Genomic DNA, 21154 nt, shown 5'->3' with positions numbered 1-21154 from the left:
GCAGTAATGTGTAAGGATGGAGAATTCTGATGTGTACCCCAAGGAAATTTAATCTTGGGTGAAAATATCCCATTATTTCAGTTGTATGATGCCATTGCTGTATGATGCCAGTGTTATATGATGCTGTATGTCAACACTGCTGAGATTGCTATATGTCAAATGTATTACAGCAGGAGTCACCTGAACCAATGAAGAATGAATCTCATAAGGAACCAGGCATTTGCAGTGGTGACGCAACCTGAGTTGGCTTCGGTGGGCAGCAATCCAACACAGCACACCAGCTCTGCTGTCCAGATTGACCACAATAACAGATGGAAATAAAAGTCATGGACTAAATTAACTTAATGGACATTTTATAGACATTTCATGGACATTTTATAGGGGTGGTCCATAGACTAAGGAAATGCTGTCTGTGTATATACCAAAGGATGCGGACGTACTGGATAGTGTGGGACCAGAGCATGATGTAAATGCTACGGAATAAGAGGTGAAGGTTCTACTGATTTTGGCTGGGATTGAGTTAATTTTTTTCATAGTAGCTTCTATGGTGCTATGTTTTGGATTTGTGATAAAAGTGCTGTTGATAACACACTCATATTTTAGCTATTGCTGAACAGTGCTTGCACAGCATCAAAGCCTTTTCTACTTACACTTCCTCACCAGCCAGTAGGCTTGGGGTGCACAAGAAGTGTTGATAACACACTCATATTTTAGCTATTGCTGAACAGTGCTTGCACAGCATCAAAGCCTTTTCTACTTACACTTCCTCACCAGCCAGTAGGCTTGGGGTGCACAAGAAGTTGGGAGAGGACACGGACAGGACAGCTGACCCCAACTGACCAAAGGGATACCCCATACTATATGACATTGTGCTCAGCAATAAAAACTCAGGGAAGAAGGAGGAAGCGTGCGTGGGCATTCAGTGTTACATTGTTTGTCTTCCAAGGAACTGTTACATGTGAGGGAGCCTCACCTTCCTGGAAATAGCTAAACATCTGCCTGCTGATGGGAAGAACTGAATTAATTCCTCATTTTCCTTTGCTTACATGTGCAGCATTTGCTTTACTTATTAAATTGTTTCATCTCAACCCACGAGTTTTCTCACACCATTCTGCTTTTCTCCCACATCTCACTAGAGGGGAGTGAGTGAGCTTAGCTGCTTACCAGGTTTAAATTAAAACACCACATTATGTAAGAGGAATCCCAGTCTCAACCATTTTCACAAAAATGTAGTCTGTTCTGAAACTGACTTCTGTGAAACTGACTTCCGTGAAACTGACTTCCATGAAACTGACTTTCACATAGAACAAAACAAGAGAAATATGCAGTTCTGTTACTTTAAAAGCAGCTTAAACAGCTCCATAAAGCAAAATCATGCCTTCCGCTAGGAGAAAAGCTGAGTTGAAATCTACTGGGTTACCCCAGCACCAGCCTGAAATTCAATGTGCCAATGCTGTCTGTGAATTATCAGCTCTACCCTCTAGCTGCTTACTCAGTGGCAATCTCAAAGCAATATCATGTTTGGTTGCATGTTCTTGCTCACGAGCAGAAATATAAAAGTGTATTTATATCTGTCTTTATTGCCAGTTTATGTACAGTCCAACAAAAAATCCAGTTCTTCATAGTTACAGAAATAAACTCATACCAATTTATAAAAACTGAAAAATAGACTTCATACAGCTTTATCCAGATACAAATAAATAAAAAACCCATATAAATAAATAATTCTCAGTGAGGCAAAACCTGAAAAGCTTTTTTTTTTTTTGATACCCCAAAAAGAAGTTGATGACGAAAAACAAAATCAAGGTCTGTTTTAGAAGTAACTCTGATAGTAGAAGTAGAAACCAAAACAGTTGAGTTATAATGGAAATTCCATTGCAGTCTTAAGTGTATCTCTGGTTAGCTGAAGTCACAATGCACAGATTTGTTATGAATAGAGCTTATGGTGTAATGCAATATGAAGTCCAGCATCATAGATGGTGCCTTGTTGACTTTTTCGTTACTCAGGTGATCTCAGGATGCAGCCACTGATATTTGTATGCACCAGTGCTAATAAAATTACCCATGGTGAAATTTTTGTTGTAAAGTATGGTAATTTTCTAAGTGAAAAATACGGTATTATTAAGCTAAATTATCACTATTAGTAATGTAGTGACTTTTACTGCGAGTGTCTGAATTCTTCCAGCAACTCTTCAATGAATATGTCCCCAAAGGAAAGTGTGAAGTATCACTGAATTATTACTGTCAAAACTAACAGAGGTTTTGTATTGCAAAGTCTGTGTTTAAAAAAAAAAAAATAAACAAATGCATCAGGCAGAGAAAAGGGAAAAAAAAACTGAAACAAAACCCCAAACCAAACCCACAGTTACTACACAAGATTTTTTCTGTTTTCCAGTAAATCTTCCTTTTTTTTTTTTATTTGAATCTCAAACGTTATATTGGATTGTATTAAATTTAATTTTTCTGTTTTCATATTATTTCTTCTTTCCTTAACAACCTTTGTAGAGACGACTTGCTTCATTCTAACAGTTTGTTTAAAAAAGCAATAACACTTTACAGGTGCTGTTTTCACAGCCACAACCAGACTTGTTATAATTGTGCTTACACTGAAGCTGATGGGATACATACTGATCAGTACTGGCAGCTGTTGAAAAGCCTCTTCTATATTATGATAAATTAGTAATAATTCACAACTAAAAATTTAGTTTAAAGATAGAAGCTGGGTCACACAAAGGAGTGTGAAACTACTGAAAAATTTAATTCACTTCTGTCACAAGACCATGAAATACATAAAAAGACTATAAATTATTAAGAACTTCTGAAAAAGAGAGGTATTTACATAACAGATTTGATTTTCTTTTTCCTGTTTGAAAGCATAATTCAATGAAACCACTACTGATAGGAATGCTCAAATGCAAAATGTAAAAGAATATGTGGGGCTGAATACTCTAACATTGTGTCCATATATATGTGAAGAAATATGCATTTAGGAGTCCGTGAAAACACATATAGATTTCTCTTTTAAAAATTCCTATTTAAAAATAGAAGTTTTCAGATTCTGAGCCTTATTTAGAAAAACTGATGTTGGGGGGGTGGGGTTTTGGTGGCTTTTTTAGACAGAAGATATGAAAGGAAATGAAAGTTTCAACAGCTCTGCTTATACAGTATGTATTTTATATTAATATTATAACTCTCAATTGAATTAGGCTATGGAGAATCTAATAACCTGGCAAAACAAAACATCATAGATTTATTTTGTGTGTATATGTATGTATTGTTTTCTGGTTTGGTTTTTTTCCTGTTCAAGCATTCTCATGTGCCCTAAGGCTATCCCCAACACAGGCAAGACGTACCCTTAATTTCATTCTATACAAACACCATTCTCCTGAATTGCAAAACAATCCTGACATGATTTTAGATGCACTGCACAGAAAAACAGCAGAAAATAACATATATAAGAAATATTTATATTTTTGATACAAATGTACTTAACTGCAACCCTATACTGGATGGGTGTGCTTGTTTATCTCTGGCTTATAAGAAGATCTTTGGATGAGTAGCTCAGTCTCAGAAAACTAACTTGCTAAAGCCTAAGTTAGAGGAGACAAATTACATTTATAGAATCTTAGATATTCAGAGAGAATTCAGCTGGGAAACTGTATTGAAAATTTGTGGGCAGAAGGGAAACAAAAAGCTACCTTCAGAGAAAAGTTCACTGTAGGTAGAAAAACCTAGAATGAAGAAGCAAAATAATAAATCAGAAGATGGTACAAATGCCATGCACAAGTGATGAGATCTTAAATTCTGAAAGACTTCAGAAGACCTATAAGAACAATCACTAGTATCGCACTGTAACACAGCAAATGTAGTGTTTTCACAGTTGTTAGCCCACCACAGTTCTATTACTAACTTAGCAGTAAAAGTTCTAATGGATTTTCAGACCTTTATGGACCGGTCTGGAATTGACTTTGTTTCATCTTAGTTTTAGGTGCCACACCACATTACCCAACAATCTGATGACTGTCTTCTAACATGCCTGTAGCTTCAGCTTTGTTTTATGCAACTGTAGCAAGGAATTGTGCTACCTGTGGTGCAAGTTGAATAAAAATTCATAATCATTGAAACTAAATTTGTGCATCAGACAAAAAGAGGTGTTAGCAACAGACTGTTGGGAAACACAAAAAAGAACTTCACATAAGACTGGAGAGGAAAGAAAGTGAACTACCACTACTACTGAAAGGATACTTCTCTTGACAAATGACTCTGCATACTGGCAACCCACCACAGCATCCCATGGTAGGAAAAATGATCCTTGACTTTTGTCTCTGGGTGCTTAGAAAGGTGAGTACACCAGTGGAGAACATGAGAAGATATTCGAAAATCTGTGTGCACAATACTTTTAACTGGAGTATTAAGGGAATTGGGAATAATGTAACAATTTGAATGGAAGCTGTTGATTGTAATTAGATTAATGATAGCTGCTGCTTGTATTTTGATTGGACTGTTAAAATATTACTTAGCCGATCAATAAATACCTGTGTCTGCATAAAAGATGTGTTCCCTTTTTGCTCATAAGAAAATTTTGACTGTGATAAAAGTTGATTCGGGTACACATATACAGCCTCTCACTATTTTGTACAGGTTTGTATATGTCTTGTACAGGCTGAAAGTGAGTGTGATTGTTCTTTAAACTCTCTCAGAATCACAGCAGAAACAGATAAAATATTTATGTGTCTCTGAGTGCCTGGAAGGACATACTAGATAGAAGTATATTTATGCCATCTAATTTAGAAATTGATCTTAATTCTTTTTTTTTTAAGTTACTTCTGATTTATGAAATATGAAATCTATTTCCATGTTGCACATCTAGATATGCACCCCAGTTGTGTATACACACACCTGAATGCAAAACTCCTCCTCCTTTCCACCCAGTTTTCCTTGGATAAAAAGGGCCAGGCAGATGATATGGAGGCGACTGTTATATTCTCCAGCAGTCCTCTACTTAGGGTGATCAGATGAGATTCTGTTCCAGAGCTTTGATACTGGGTCATGCTCAAGTAGTATCTATTTCTCTGCAGCGATTAAATAGAAGTGTATACTCCTAACTTAGAAGTGAAACAACATGCCTAGAGGTACTTATGCTAAAAATTCTTCTGTTTTTCTACTCTGCTGGCAGTAATGTTATGAGACTTGTTAGGCTAACAAAACATAAAGGCATATCCATGGAAAAATATCTAAATCTATTTAAGGGAAAAGTTGCTTACAGAAAAGGGATAAAATAACTTAGAAGCAAAGTATGCTAGCATTTCTGAATTGCTTGAAAGAAGAAGAATTTTTAGAGGCATTCCAGGAGAAAGGTTAAAAAAGAGCATGGAGAAAAAAAAAAAAGGTGAGAACCTTGAAAAACAATTCAATTTAGTGAAGCACACTAATCCAACAGTTCAATATAACAATGTGTGCTGACATAGTCAGGTATGATGTGTCATACACAGAAAGCTTCATAAAGATACATAATTTTCCATAGGTGTTTAAAACTCTATGTGATAATAATTGGTGATTATGATCAATCCTTTGGTATGCTAGAGAGGAGTTGAGAAGCACACCCATATATCCTATCAGGCAATGGGCAGTTTGTACACACACCGGTCTGTATAATTTTAAAGTGAAAATAGGAAAACAAAACACACCAGGAAGATGTAGAATATGAGACTTTGCAACATTGCCAGTTTCTGTTTCCAGGACAGCAATCATGTTTTCAGAGATGTGCAAAATAAACAATAATTTAAAAATTCATTAAATTGCACTTCATATTTCTGGGAACTACTCAAAACAAGATTCTATGACCCAGAATTGTAATTTATTCAACTCCAGTCATTCGGGTGTCCGTGATTATGTATTCCAAATCTAATACCCACTGCCATTAATGTCACAGGATGCCAGTTGCAGGATCCTAAATACAATATGCGACTATTGGTGTTGCTTAGTGAGCACAATGCCCCATTATAATGTGGGCTGTTTGGTGTTTTTTTTCCTTTGGATGCTTTTGTTTTCAGTTATTCACTGGGCTGGGAGCTCATCTCTCCTAACTTCAAACCAGTATTAGTTTACAGCTGAACTAATCACCTCAAAATCCTTTACAGTCAATGGAGAGAAACAGAGCAGTACATGTGCTTTATAATTTCCACATGAAAATTGCTTAGTAATTACTATATGACATTTATATCATTGGATCAAAGGTCAGATAGACATAATACATGATTAAATGTGTGAAAGATAGACATTTTGAAGGGCAGACTCTTCCTCTTGGCCAACCCTATAACATTTTCATTTTCCTGTGCTGTCTGGTGTTTGTTTGTAGGACTGTTTAGAAGTCTTTTGAATCTGTGTAATCTGTATTCCTTAAGGACTTTAAAATAGAAATGCTGTTTCTTCTACTTGGATCCTTAAAATTTTTAAAACATCAAATCTGTTGTTAAGCATGAATTTGTTTGCAGATTAAAAGTTGGCTTTCATAGGTACTTTTTTTTCCTTTTCAATGCTTGAAATAATAAAAAGCACAGTATCTTTAAGCAAAAACTGCGTTTTCCTACGTTTCCCTATATGCTACAGTTTTCCATCAGGTATTTCTCCACTCATTATTGATTACTAGGACTGCATAAGAGTTCTCAGTAAGACATCAAATGCCCTTTTCTGTGCTTCAAATACTTTAGTTGGTCAGGACTGATTCCACCGGACACAGAAAAAAGACAGTGTTTGGATTCCATTCAAAAGCACCCTTCGTTCACAGGAAAGATCTCAATAATTTCAATGCAAGACTCCTCTTATTCCCTCTTATTCCAGGGAGCACTGAAAGGCTATAAAGAAGACTGTGAAGAAGTGAAATCAATGGAATATCTTATGCAGCTTTCAGTAGGGGTAGATTTTAGCCATAGAGGAGTTTAGCAGGATGACTTTTCTTTTCTTGTTTTTCCTTTCAGCAGATATAATGAATTGTGTTCCCTCTTGTTTCTGCGTTCAGACAGTAAAAGCTATATATCTTTTCCCTTGATTTCTTAAATTCAGGCAAATTTAAAGCTGTAAGAGATATGTAGGATCATTAAGATGTGCATCACCAGAACAGAATAGGAAATGAGATTTCAAGAGACTGAAGACGTCTTTGGTTTTCATTGAATACAGTCATTAATATCTCTTTACATCTGGAAATAAATGGAGGGAAAAAAATTACTTCTTTTTTAAACGACAGGCAGAAATATACAAAATTGATTTTAAACTGTAGAGAAGGAGAAGACAGAGGTGGAGGGAAAAATTCCTATTGTAATTCTTTACTTGCCTCAAGAATTGTGCTGTGATAGGAAATACACTGAATAAATATCTGTTAAAGATTTCAAAGATTTCTTCTTCTGACCACATTAATAGCTAATCATCTGTAAAATTTGTTTTATCTTCTTTTCTTTGTTATTAATTATAGGAAGACATAATGTATTTTTGAGGTGCTGCTAGGGAAGTACTGGAATTGTCTGCACACTAGTACAATTTATGAGAAATGCAAACCATATAATTAACTGTACCTAAGTATAAATTTTAGAGGGGAGAGCTTACAAAAATTATACTTTTAAGAATGTATTAATTTAAAAGTATTTTGTAGTTTTCAGATATTTCTAAGGATTTGCCTCTCAAAATTATAAGTTACACTCTGAATGTCATCTTAACTTAGACATTCAACTGCTAAATCAGCATATCTATATTTTCTGTAGATAGCCTCAAACTTCAAAAATATGTGATCAGGTGTTGAACTTAAAGTGCACACATAAATTTACCAAGGTTAATGAATAATAGGGTAATTTAACACATACTGCATTCATTGTGAATGAACAATGCTGAATTTTACAATGTTCTGTTTCTCATTGTTTTGCTTTGTTTTTACTTATCTAAAATATCCCAAATCAAATTAAGAACTGTCTTTAAACAATTACATATCTTTAAAGATATATTTATTTGTCAACAACTTCAAAATTTAGTGCACATTTCACTACATCTTGAATAAGACCATCAGTCAGGGTCTGAGCTACAAACTCAAATTCTGGAAAATTAATTAGTAATGTTCTACTTAGTTTAAAATCTAACCTCAATTTAAAAAAGAGAGTCAGTAAAAGTCCTGCAGTTTTCATAAGCCAATAATTATGTATTACTAACAATAAACCTTGATTGAAATTTAAGTCACATAGCTCCATGAAAGAGCAATCTTTCAGTTAGCAAACAGATATTTCAGCATCACTGTGTAGTAATTGATCTCTTTGTTGTGACAACTGTTATAGATTGATGTTTTATTAGGGTAAAAAGGTGAGGGTCTGGGAATTCCATGAGGATAGCTTATGTTTCAATTATAGTGCATAATGTGAATGTCTTTTTCTTAAATCAAATTTTACTGGGAAAAAAAAAAAATAACTTTTTCCCTTCCATATGAGATAAAGAAGTGCAAAAATCTGAAGCTCTGAAATAAATTGCTTTGTAGTGGTTTTAGATGAAAGAGACAGCTATCATGAGAGTTTGCTTGCAATTTAAGTATGTGAGCATTTAAAAAATTAATGTTAATTGTGGTTTTCTGTGAAAAGGAAAAAGCCAAACACAACTCACACATTATAGCAACATGGTGCAAAGTATAGGAATTAAGAGCACTGAATGAAAAAATTACAAAATGACCTGCTGTTGTCACAGATAAGACGATTTTTAGACAGTAAAGTGTTGCAACACAACTTTTGACAGTATTTAAGTGAAGAGATGAGTGATACAAAAGACGATTAGACAGAACAGCTATCCTTCTCCATTCAGCAGAGAAAAGCACATAGCTGTTTCTGGGAAACCTTTTACTGTGACTAAGAAAGTGATAGAAGTGGTTGCTGTAGACCTACAGAAATATTTTATCGGTAGTTGAGCTTAATATTTACCTACATTCTTCCATCAGGATAGTACAATAGTGGATAAATAGTCACACTGATATTCATCATTTCAGTTTTTATACTGCAACATGTCCCGGATACTTAATGGGGAGTCCCTTGCATGACATTTTTATGGTCATTAAAATAATTAATTCCTTAGTTGATATTCTTTTTGCAATAGATCTCCAGAACCCAACTAGTCCTACCTCCTCAAAAGATCAGGTTGTTCAGGAACTTGTTTACTTGAGTCCTGAACAGCTCTGAGGATGGAGATCTCACTGCTTCTTTGGGTAACTGTTTGACTTCCGCATGGTATTTTTTTTTTTTAATCATCTAAATAGTCCACATAGCTTAGAATTCCATGGGTGCAACTAGCATGAGATGAGGTTGATAAGAAAGGTTTCCCTGAGGTGTGAGAATCTTCTATTTCTTGGGAGTTATTTCTTGGTTTGATTCAGATCATAAATATATATATAAATCAACCAGAAAACTTCACACAGCATAAACCCTGATTTTCAGACAACTCTACATAGAACTATATTGTACAAAGGACACTTTATATTGTTCAGTAAAGTACAATACACCTTTTATGTGATAAAGGTTGTTATGAACACTTTCCAATTTTTTTGGTATCAAAGTGAATCACACTTAAGAAAATCTTTATCATTCTTACTGATAAATATGCTGATTCATATACAGAAAATAAAAGGTATTATCTTGTAGTTAATATTCTGGGTTTTGTGACTGCACAAAGGAAGAAACTAACAGTAATTATTTAGAATTACTTAGAAGCATTACCTGGTTTTTAATCTGATCTATCTTCCTGTCTGTGCTTTGTGGTTTTTGTTTGTGTCTTGTGTTTTGTATGCACTCCTGTGGAGTAACATGGTGGTTGGTTACATTTTAATAGTCTTGCCAACCAGAGAATTTTTGAAGAAATTTTAAAAATACTTTGCAATACGGTACAGCTGATTCTGACACAAGCAGTATTATTTCACAATTCTCTGTATAAACTAATCAACCCTGTTTAAAACCTGGCTTTTTCTGGTACTATTTACACAACAGAAAGGCTGAAGAAGGGCTGCACTTTGTTGAGTATTAGACCTCAGAGTCCTAATCTACATTTGAAATTGCATTGGGTATAGGTGTCCAGGTGGTGGCAGCAGGGGGCTGCAGAGGTGACCTCTGTGAGATGAGGCCATGGCCGCCCCATTTCAGACACCAGCACCTATGGGGGCATTCAAACATCTGGACCTACCTGTGCCACCCTGACTACACCTGGGAACCCAAGCGACCTGGAAACCAGGGAATTTGGGAAACCCACAGTACTCCCACCACCTCTGGGGATCCAGGCATCCAGGTGTCCCAAGGCAAGTCTGTTTTTCTCATGATGGTAATTGGTAAGTGATCTCCTGTCTTTATCCGGATCCATGATTTTTTCCACCTTATCCCTCCTGCCCTGTCTTGTTGGGGAGGGAGAGTGAGAGAGCAGTTAGGTGGACTGAAGTCAAAGGTCAGTACACCACAGTCCTTTGTGGCTGGCTAATTTTTGCCCCAGCTAACACAATTGAAAAATATATGCAGGACATTAACAGTGTTTAACTTCCTAATGTATTTATGGTCTTAGTCACTCTTTATTTTCTTAGACTGAAAAGAGCAAACTCTTAGAGAACGAGGAATAGTAGAAATATTCACATATTTTGAAAGGAATATCCATAATTTTTGAATAAAAGAACAAACTTGTTGGACATAGTCTTCTAATGGAGGAACAAAAGATCCTCCAACCATACTAAAATATGCATGTGGGCAAACAGGAAACAGCTGTCTGCAACACTGAAAAATACCTTTAAAATAGACAGGTAGTATAAGTGCATATCTAGTTGTCTGTCCATTAAATTCAGTTGAATGTGGGCATTTGACTCCTATAAATAAATTTTATTCTTTTATTCCCAAGATAAGTAAATTATACACAGTAGAACCATGAATTAAGTTTTTAGGACTGAGGCTTTTAAAATATTTTGAATTTACTTCACATTTTATTTCTTCCCTGGTTTTGTGCAAAGTTAGTGTTGTCTTCTAACTTTCCTGAAAGTATCTTTGTATATTAATGTGCTCTTTTGTAAAAATAAAATAATGTAGAAAAATAAGATTTTAAACCAGCTTCCACATAAAATGTCAAGATCAAAATTTGCCAGGACCCTGAGCCCACTCCCATCTTCCACGAGTTTGTTAGCTGAGTCCAAACTCAGCTCCTTTGGTGAGAAGAGCTTTCATGAAGAAACTTAGAAGATACATGAGCAATGGCCAGTCCTCTGGGGAATTGCTTTTAAGCAGAGGTCTCACCTTTGGTGCCCACCTGAGCTGCAGTGTCACAGCGATGCTTATGTCTGGCCATGGACCTTGTTGATCTGGACACGGACCCTGGCAGCAATCTGTGGGCCAAGGTCCCATTGCATCCTTCACCTGTCCCCTCAGAGGGCTGGGGCAATAGGACAGGGCTTGGCCATGTGGCCCTGACATTATGGCCCCATGAGGAGACCCTGCTGCTTCCAGCCTCCAGCTCCAGGGAGTTGATGACCCATACAAAGCCCTGGCAAAACTGTTTTATCAGAAAATTAAACTGACATTCTGTAAAGAAGTGGATCATCAAAGAATTAATAACAGATGAGCTCACTTTATATTCTCAGGGAAGAAGGTGTATAAATTGTGAAACTTCCTAAGATTTTATTAATTGATTTTATGTTAATGTTCTGTTGACCTTTGGGTTTTTATTATCATTTCCACCTTCTTAAATTTCTAAATTATCTCTCGATTCTCCCTTTCTCCAGAAACAAACTCAATGTTTGTTTGGTACGCTTTTTGAGTTGTGTGGATCTTGTGAAGTTTTGAAGGGTTTTTTTGGGTTGTTTTTATTTTTTTTTTCCATTTTAGCTTTTGACTTTGGTTGGTTGGTTGTTTTAAAATCCAAATCTGAATATTGTGCCAAATATAAGGAAAATGGCAATGTTTCTTTTTTTTTTTACAGATACCTCTTCAACAGCATTCCAGTGTGAGTCAGGAACAGTAATAATTCTGATAATAACATGTCTAGAGACAAGTAAAACACAAATGTGACAGTGAGATGCCCACAGGAAAAGTAATCTTGCAGTCCTCAGCTTCTCACCTAAGCCTCCCTCCTTCCTCCTGTAAAACTACTCTGACACAAATCCCAAGATGAATGTCTAGCTATAAGTGCATGTTGCCTTGAATAAGCAAGCAAAGGGAAAGGAAAGGAGTGATTTAGCAGTTTGCCTTCATGCCAATACCATGACCTCTGTCACGGAAGTGGTTTAAAGCCAAAATCACAGCTAGATTCTCCTTCTACTTAGTTCTCCACGGGGGCATACAATCACAAGCAACAATAATTCTTGAAGTATTCATCCTAGTGCTCTCCTAATAGTTAATATAACAATAAATTTATGTCAAGAATCTTGGTATAACAGTGTACATTTACCAGGTTTTAATATTAGATGGCTAACAGGAATGCTAACAATTAATTTAGTAGCTAAGGAATTATAGGGATTTTCAGTTCACAAATGAACTGGGTATTCTTTAATTAATTAAACTTTTTAAGAAAAAATAGACAAACAATAAAAGTAGAAAAGCCTTGTCCTGATTAAAAGAAATGCAGTAGAATAACCACCTTCATATGTACTGGGATGAAGATTGTCTAAAGTATTTACACTTTACAAATTTGATTAATACAGTATGTACTATAAATTCAAATGTACTATCTATAAATATATAAAGATGGAACTTTCTGTGTTCCAATTTGTGGAACCTGCATCAAAAAGTTATCATCAGTGCTCTACAGAAACCTCCTGGACTCTGTGTGCCTGGCTGCGTTTTCTTTCCAGAAAATATCAGGGTGGTTGATGTCCCCCATGAAAATCAGGACCTGGTTGAAGCTACTTTCAGCTGTCTGTAGAAGACTTCATCAAATTCTTCTTTCTGATCAGGCGGCCTGTAGTAAACACCCACAACCGTGTCAGCCATATTACCCTGCCCCTCAATTCTTACCCGTAAGCTCCTGAGTCATTCTTCATGCCTAGGCAGAGCTCAATAGATTCCACTTGCTCTCTCACATAAAGAGCAAGTCCACCTCTCCTTGTTGGCCAGTCTTTCCTAAACAGTATGTAACCAATTTGTCTCCAATTCAGAGACAAAGAGGTTCAACACACAATTAAAAACACTGCATTTAACGTAATAGTATAAGTTAATATGAAACTGTAGCAGATATTAATTATATATAGAAGAATAATGAATATATTGCCCTTTACAGTAAATCCGTTCGGTAAATAGCATTGACACTTACCCTATAGTAGGGATGTATTACTATTTGCTTAAATATTTTGTGAAATAAGCACATCTTTAAGCTTTTGTGTAAATGGGACTTTGCTGAAGAGGGATCTATTAAATAATTTTTCATGCTAGTTTGTTTTTAATAAGGAAAATAAGAGAGCAAAATGAAGCATGTTAAATTAAATCCACTTAATGTTGCAGAAAATCCAGAATCTTTATTGTCTATTTCTAACTATTCAATTTTTTTGTGTTAATGTCAAACTACTGCATCTATGTTGATATAAGTAATGTAAACCTGTAGGTCCTTGTGTGTTTATAACCATACTAATATGTTTGCTGAAGTGCTTAGCAAAAAGAGCTCCTGATCTTTTTATACATATTGATATTTACTACTCAGGACAGAAGTTTTCTAACATCATCAGGGAAATCATCAGTATTGCATCCAGAGCTGGAGTCCTCAGCACAGGAAGAACCTGGACGTGTTGGAACGGGTACAGTGGGGAGCCATGAAGATGATCAAAGGGCTGGAGTACTTATGCTACAAGGACAGGCTGAGGGAATTGGGATTGTTCAGCCTGAAGAAGAGAAGGCTCCAGGAGACCTTATAGCAGCATTCCAGTACCTAAAAGGAGCCTACAGTAGATATGGGGAGGGATTCTTTATCAGGCAGTCGAATGATAGGATGAGGGGTAATGGTTTTAAACTGAAAGAAAGGAGATTTAGATTAGATATTAGGAAGAAACTCTTTACTGTGAGGGTGGTGAGACTCTGGAACAGGTTGCCCAGAGAAGATGTGGATGCCCCATCCCTGGAAGTGTTCAACGTCAGGCTCAGTGGGAGGTGTCCCTGCCTATGGCAGGGGAGTTGAACTTGATGATCTTTAAGGTCCCTTCTAACCCAAACCATTCTATGATTCTAAGATTCTAAAAAAATCTCCTAATATAGAATTTTAATTTACGGCCTGCAAGGATTTGCAAACTGGCCTGGAAATATAAAAAGTGGCAAGCACACCTTCTTACTATGGTCATTTGAGGTTTTAAATGTCTTAAACATAGGTTCTTTGCTCGAGCAACTTGAATTTGAAAGTTCAAGTTTGAGAGCCTAGGTAGTACCAATTGGTGGTAGTAGATGTCTGCAAAGAGTACTTCTGCCTATCCAGGAGTCCTCTAGTGTGCAATTCACTGTTCTTGCAGGAGTAACGTAGAGAAGTTCAGAGCAGGAGAGAGAAAACCACAAGCACATGCATTGGGAGGAGGAATCTGGAGAGCGGGTGTCTCTCTCCATGAATTCAGAACAATGGGCAGTCTCCTGAGGGCAGTGACAACCATTCTTCTTTAAATAGTATCTCTTATTTATTGTACTCCTTCAGGCAGCACAGACTTGTCTCTAAGCCCTCTTCAGCTTGAAGAGGGTTTGCAAGCAAACTCATTTTCCAGAAAAGGACCTTAATCAGAAACATCTCAGCAATGCTGGGTAGAGATAGCTTCCCTCCTTCTTCTAGCAGGTCTTGAAAGTAACTGCAAAGGATTTTGACTACAAAAGAGATTTGCTGAACTGAAAAGCATTTTACCTTTATCTTATAGCACTAAGATTTGATTTTTTTTATTGCAAGGAGTATGCACACATTCATAGTTTGAGTTTCTGCTAATGTCTTATGTACATAAATTGGACGGAATATAAACAAATGGTGGTTTTGAGTTATGGTATCACATTTAGATGCAGGTCATAACAAAGAATAAATGCATTAATGAAACAACAGAGCATGGCAGCTATGCTTACAAATGGGAGCTACCTGATCTTATGTTTTCCTTGAGATTTTACTGTTTTTTTTTTTTTTTTTTAAGCTATATTCATACATTAAAAGGAAAATCATGCTTCATTGATGTAATTACTAAAAATTTGAATCAACTCAGTGGGCCTCAAATTTACCTCTCAGGTACTATTCTAGTAGATAAAGTATCTGCCATAACTCTGGTTGGTTATTAGCCTGTGTTACTAAGATTACTAGAGTTTGAAAACATACTTTTACCTAAGTAAGAAAGCTTCAAATGCTTACCTGATTTATAATATAATAGACCTTATAACAGTGCTGTTTGATTTTTATATAGCATATTTGCAGTGAAGTAATGTACGTAGTTTTAAAAATATCTTAATTTCAGAATAATATTTACATCCATGATGTGATTCTAAATTCAAGAATAATCCTTTTTACTTTTTTTTTTTTTTTTTGCATTTTAATAGAGCAGATATTGCCTAATTAACAACAGTTGCAAACTGTGTTGATATCTAAAAAATTTTATCAGTCTTTGGAACTACTGGTTTATTTTTCTGCATAAAAGGAAGTATTTCATTATGGAAAAAAAAAGACAATTGGATTCTTTAAAGATCTGCCATTCCCTGAGATTAATGCTTTGTGCTGTGTGTATGTATGAACATCAACTTTTCCTACACAAAGGTTGAATTTATTTACAGGAAGTTTTGCAAATTACCAGTAAACCATTTTGAAAGTTTGGCATATTTTTTTCTGAATTATACAGCATTTTTGGTGTAAATCTTGTCCAAAAGAGCAACATTGAGACCATGCTTCTGATTATTGATTTTTCAAAGCTTTGATACATGCAGCAGACAGAAAGTAAGGAAAATATTTTCTTAAAGAAGGCAGTTCTACATTTTTTTTCTCTCTGATCATCCTGAAATGGCATGTAGACATAAAATTTTAATCAGTCCTTAATGAAATGCATCTTCTTCAGCAAAACAGCATCATTAGATATACTTTGCCTATTTCAGTCCCAGTTCAACAAATACATAGATTTCTTCTGCATTTTAGTTATTCAAAATGTTAAAATGAAGGAGTATCCTGCATGCTTGAGAAATAGGAGTACTGCTTGAATATAGGTCAGGAAATGATGCTTTTTCATTCTCTGTGATCTTTTAGTCATCTGTGGAACAATCAATGACATCCTACCATTGTTTGGACTTCCTTGGTTTCCTTATTCTTTAAGATTCTCTGATTTCTTCCTCTGACTTAAGAGGGTTCTGCAGGTTTCTTCTGTATGTTCTGTTTCCCTTAATCAGTCAGTTGTCTCACTTCTCAAACTTTACTAGCAAGTTATCTACAACAAGAACAGCTTGTGTTTTCAGTGTTGAGCTAGCAATACTCAAATCCTAAACCTTGAGGATAACTTCATTTATAACCACATTAGCATTTTAAAGCGTTTCAGAAACATCCTTTCTGCAAATTACTTTAGAAATATTCATCAGCATTTCCTAAATCATTATGTTTTAAAGATTCAAAATAAAAGCTTATCTTAACAAATTGACATTTGGGGACATCTTTTTTTCTTTTTTCCTTTACCATCATTTTGTATGACAGAAGACAAGCAAGAGAAAATTCTACAAGGATCCATATCTTCCTTGTTTGCATTTGCACTTTGTGCTTTATATAGATTCTATAGGCATGTTTGCAAGACAAATGTCTATTTGTACAGACACCTGTTTATGTGTATAGATGTTTGGAAGGTGGTCAACCAAACTTTCAAAATAAATGCATTAAATGATCTTCTACTAACGTCTGTAAGTTCCCTTCTGTTTTCATTGGCTAGGTTTTGCTCTACCTTCACATGAATTAATAAAATACAGTTAATTTGTAAATTACTACTGCTTTTATACCACAGGCACTCATGATTATCATGCTTTGTATGTATGCATTTTTCCAGTAAACCCTTTATTTAACAATGTCATATTTGCAATACTATGCACCATAAAACTAGCAGATCATATCCATACTGGGTTACCATAATTGTTATGGAACTCACCCAATTACACTAACATGTATGTGTGTATATACTATACACACATACATCCAGATTTATGTCTATGTTTCTCTTTGCACATCAGAAAATGTAATCGAGACAATTCCAGAGTAGGTTTGCACAGGTTCTCTTCTCTGAAATTTTGGGGGGAAAATGCCGCCAGATTTACTCTGACTCAGGAAGATTGCACTTGAACACAAAAAAACATGGTGGCTGTGATATCTAGGCCATCTAAAACATTCTGTCCCCGACATTAGACCAGGTATGTACACATCATTCTAGAAAGATATTTATCCAGTATTTTCTTGAAACTACCCCGTGCTGGCAACCACAACTTTCTCATTCTTTTTGGTGAACACTGGTTTCAAAGCAAGGAAAACTGTGACCTGTTCTTCCTTTCCCTACTGGTTAACTGAAATTTTAGTATTGCCATTTAAGATGGTTGATTCCTGTCCTCTTCTAGGTAGCAATCCATCATTGACATCTTTGTGGCATATACAACTGGGTATTTTTCTACTATCAGCTGCCTGTTTTATAGATCAAACAAATAAAGCTATTTCAACATATTTTTCATTCTTCTTCATTGTACTTCTAGATTACAACAGTGTCCTTGACAGGTACCACTGTCTGAGTACCACTTCCATTGCAATCTTTCTAATCTAAAGTAGAGAGAAAGCACTGTTCTGTGTGCTTTCATGTTGTACATTTTGGCCTAATTAATGTTAAAGGTTCTATATGCCATTTGGTAAGAGTCTTCAAACAAAAGAAAAGTGAAGTTTCTTATGCTGTTCTGATGCAGCTCTGTGTTGTGCTTGAAATTGTCTTATATATCTAGAGGTGAAGACCAGAAAAAATTAGTAATTCAACTGATCTAGCTAAACTTGACGATTTCACAGAATCATGGAATTGTCAGAGTTGGAAGGGACCTCCAGAGATCATCTAGTCCAACTCCCCTGCTAAAGCAGGAACATCTAGAGCACATTACTCAGGACTGCATCCAGGCGGGTCTTGAAGATTTCCAGAGAAGGGGACTCCATGACCTCCCTGGGCAGCCTGTTCCAGTGCTCCGTCACCCTCACCGTAAAGAAGTTTTTTCGCATATTTGAATGGAACTTTTTATGTTGCAGCTTGAGCCCGTTGCCCCTTGTCCTATCACTGGAAACCACTGAAAAGAGTCCGGGTCCATCACCCTTCAACCCACCCTTTAGATACTTGTAAACATAAATAAGGTCTCCCCTCAGTCTTCACTTTCAAAACAGTGATAAAAGTAGTTTTGTGGTATGGGTATCAGAAATAAGATTAAATGTTTTAAACATGAGAATGAGACACAATTAATTCTCAAATTTATAATAAAATAAGAAGGAATCACTATTGTGTAAAGGGGAAGTCTGAACTCATAGCCTAAGGATAGCAGTTGATCTCTGCTGGTGGTTTGACAAGAAATAGGGAGCAACTATGATGTTTACCAAATTTCCCGAGCTAAATAAAACTTATTTAAAAGCTTTGGTAACAAACTGAGATCTGGATCTCTGATTGATGCTCCCATCATTGACAGAAATGTCACAGAAAGAGCCAATATAAGTATCACTGTATAACCGCTGATTTTTTGGAAGACTGTGTTACTATTTTACTTATGTGTGTGTGTGCAAACTGTAACTCAGAGATCCTTTTCCACAAAGCAGCTGGCTCATGTGCTGTTCCTCACTATTTATCTGCATATTTCATTAATCCTAAGTGTAGTGCTTGATATACTATATGGTACATTTTTTTAAAGTCAATTAACTTCTGTCCATTTTGTTTTCCACATTTTAAAAAACCTATAGATAAAAAGAAAGGCCTGTTGCACGCGTAAAGTAGGAACATGCCAATGAGATTTAACATTTGATTGTTTTTAACAAAAAAGTTATACAAATATATATTATTATTTATGCAGGGATGCATTATCTATGAGCTCAGACAGGATGGAAGAACAAGCAGGATGATGGTGGTTGTTTAGATCTGCCAGCTGAACTAAAACCAAATATAGTTATACAAATACAAGTTATACAAATATAACTACGTGAGCATTTTTGCATTCAGAAGCCCAGTAAAATAGTATTACCATTCCAGTAACAGGCCACAGGTCTTTTGCTTACTGTAGCTTACATATCTTTTAAATGCTCCCATCAAAGTGATCTCTAGCTGGTGTGTAAATATTCAATTGCAAAAACCAAAATGGATAAAATACAAATGCCAGAAAATTTAACAGGATCTGCGTTGAAGAAGTTTTCATGATTGCTTCATTAAGGAAAACTAATTATTGGTGCGGGACTCAAGGAACAAAAGAACTCTGTTTATGCATGCAATTTCTTACATAATATTCAGTGTCCTACTCTCTCCTTCCAAATCACTTCCTTTAGTCAACAAGTCTTTTACACAGGAGAACAGATTATTTGCTTTCTCATACCTTGTCTTACTAAATGAAACAGGGGGAGAAACTGGTGAGTCTATGAAGGTCTAACACTCCTTACTTATAATTATATTGTCCTTCATTGTGTCGCCCATCCCCAATGGCCAAATAACTATTAAGCCATAAAGCTAACAGGAAAATAGCAAAAGAGAGGATTAGTGAAATTTTTAAATGAGGAGCTCTACTGTATGAGCTATTCACAGACTAAGGAAATAAGCAAAGGGTTGCAAGTAAGACTAAAGGGAAATTTGAATCGTGTTTCACCATCGGGGAAAGAAACTTTGGTGGAATAAATATAAAAGTAAAGGCTTTATTAAAGGTAAAAACTTTACATTTATGTTTCATGAAGTCTTTACCCAACTACAAAATGGTTAAATATCTGCAGTGTCTAACTTTTTTGAGCATGTATAGAACTTTAATTTGTTTATGTTTGTAATTTTATTTATTTCTTAATTTTTGTTTAACTAGACATTTTCATGCAATTCTAATAGACCTTCAGGAAGCTGTCTTTTAACAACTGATCATTATGAATTGCTGTGGTACAAAATCATAGAATCATAGAATCGTAGAATGGTTAGGGTTGGAAGGGACCTCAGAGATCATCGAGTTCCAACGTCCCTGCCATGGGCAGTGGCACCTCCCACTAGAGCAGGTTGCTCAAGGCCACATCCAGCCTGGCCTTGAGCACTTCCAGGGATGGGGCATCCACAGCTTCCCTGGGAAACCTGTTCCAGTGTCTCACCACCCTCATAGTAAATAATTTCTTCCTGAAAATCTAAAGGAAATTGAAGTCTTAAAGCAAAATTAAATTAATTTTAATTAATTTATTTCATTTTTAATTAATTTTAATTGATGTAAGCAATAAATAATAATAAATAAATTAAATTAATTCATCATTTAGTTTTAATGTAAAAGAATAAGGACAAGGGAAGGACATAGTGTTCAGAAAAGTATTCAAATAAAAGCAGAAAGTTCTCTTATTATGTGATGAAAGCTACGGCCGAATGGTACACATTTTCTTACATTCATATATAAAATATAGATCTATGTATGTGGACATATGGACATTTATGAAACATAGTTAAGAAGAAGATAAAAATGAAACCTACAAAGCTAAAAATGACATCATTCATTTGCTTGCGTGAGAGGGATCTTCGAAACCTAATAACCCTATATGCTGGAGAAGTGCAGGCTTCATACTCCTTGAGGCAATAAGCCTTGGGTAGCTGAGGAGCTATATCCCATGCTCCCAGTAAACCCCACATATCTCAGATAACTAGCTCCCTTTGAAATTTTTGGTACTTATAAATTATTTAAATGAAACAGATAATCTGCTGTAGAGGGTGAAGTAACCAGAGACAGGAGAACTACTGGGGTAAAGGGCAATGACTATGGGAGATTAGCACTGCAGGAGCTACCATGAAGAATACAATTCTGTTTTTTCCCACATCCCATTATCATCTTTTCTACTTACTCTCTATTCTACTTGTTCACAGACAGTCCACAGAAAGGACTGAAGATTAAATATTTTGGGAGGTCCTTATCAGAGTGATTCATATTTTGATTATTTGCATATTTCAATTTTTTCAAGAAAATTCAATTATAATTTTAATAAG

Source organism: Calidris pugnax, unplaced genomic scaffold, assembly GCF_001431845.1.
Source record: "Calidris pugnax isolate Ruff unplaced genomic scaffold, ASM143184v1 scaffold153, whole genome shotgun sequence".
NCBI lineage: Eukaryota > Metazoa > Chordata > Aves > Charadriiformes > Scolopacidae > Calidris > Calidris pugnax.
The sequence above is the reverse complement of the archived record's forward strand: the minus strand, read 5'-3'. Positions refer to the sequence as shown.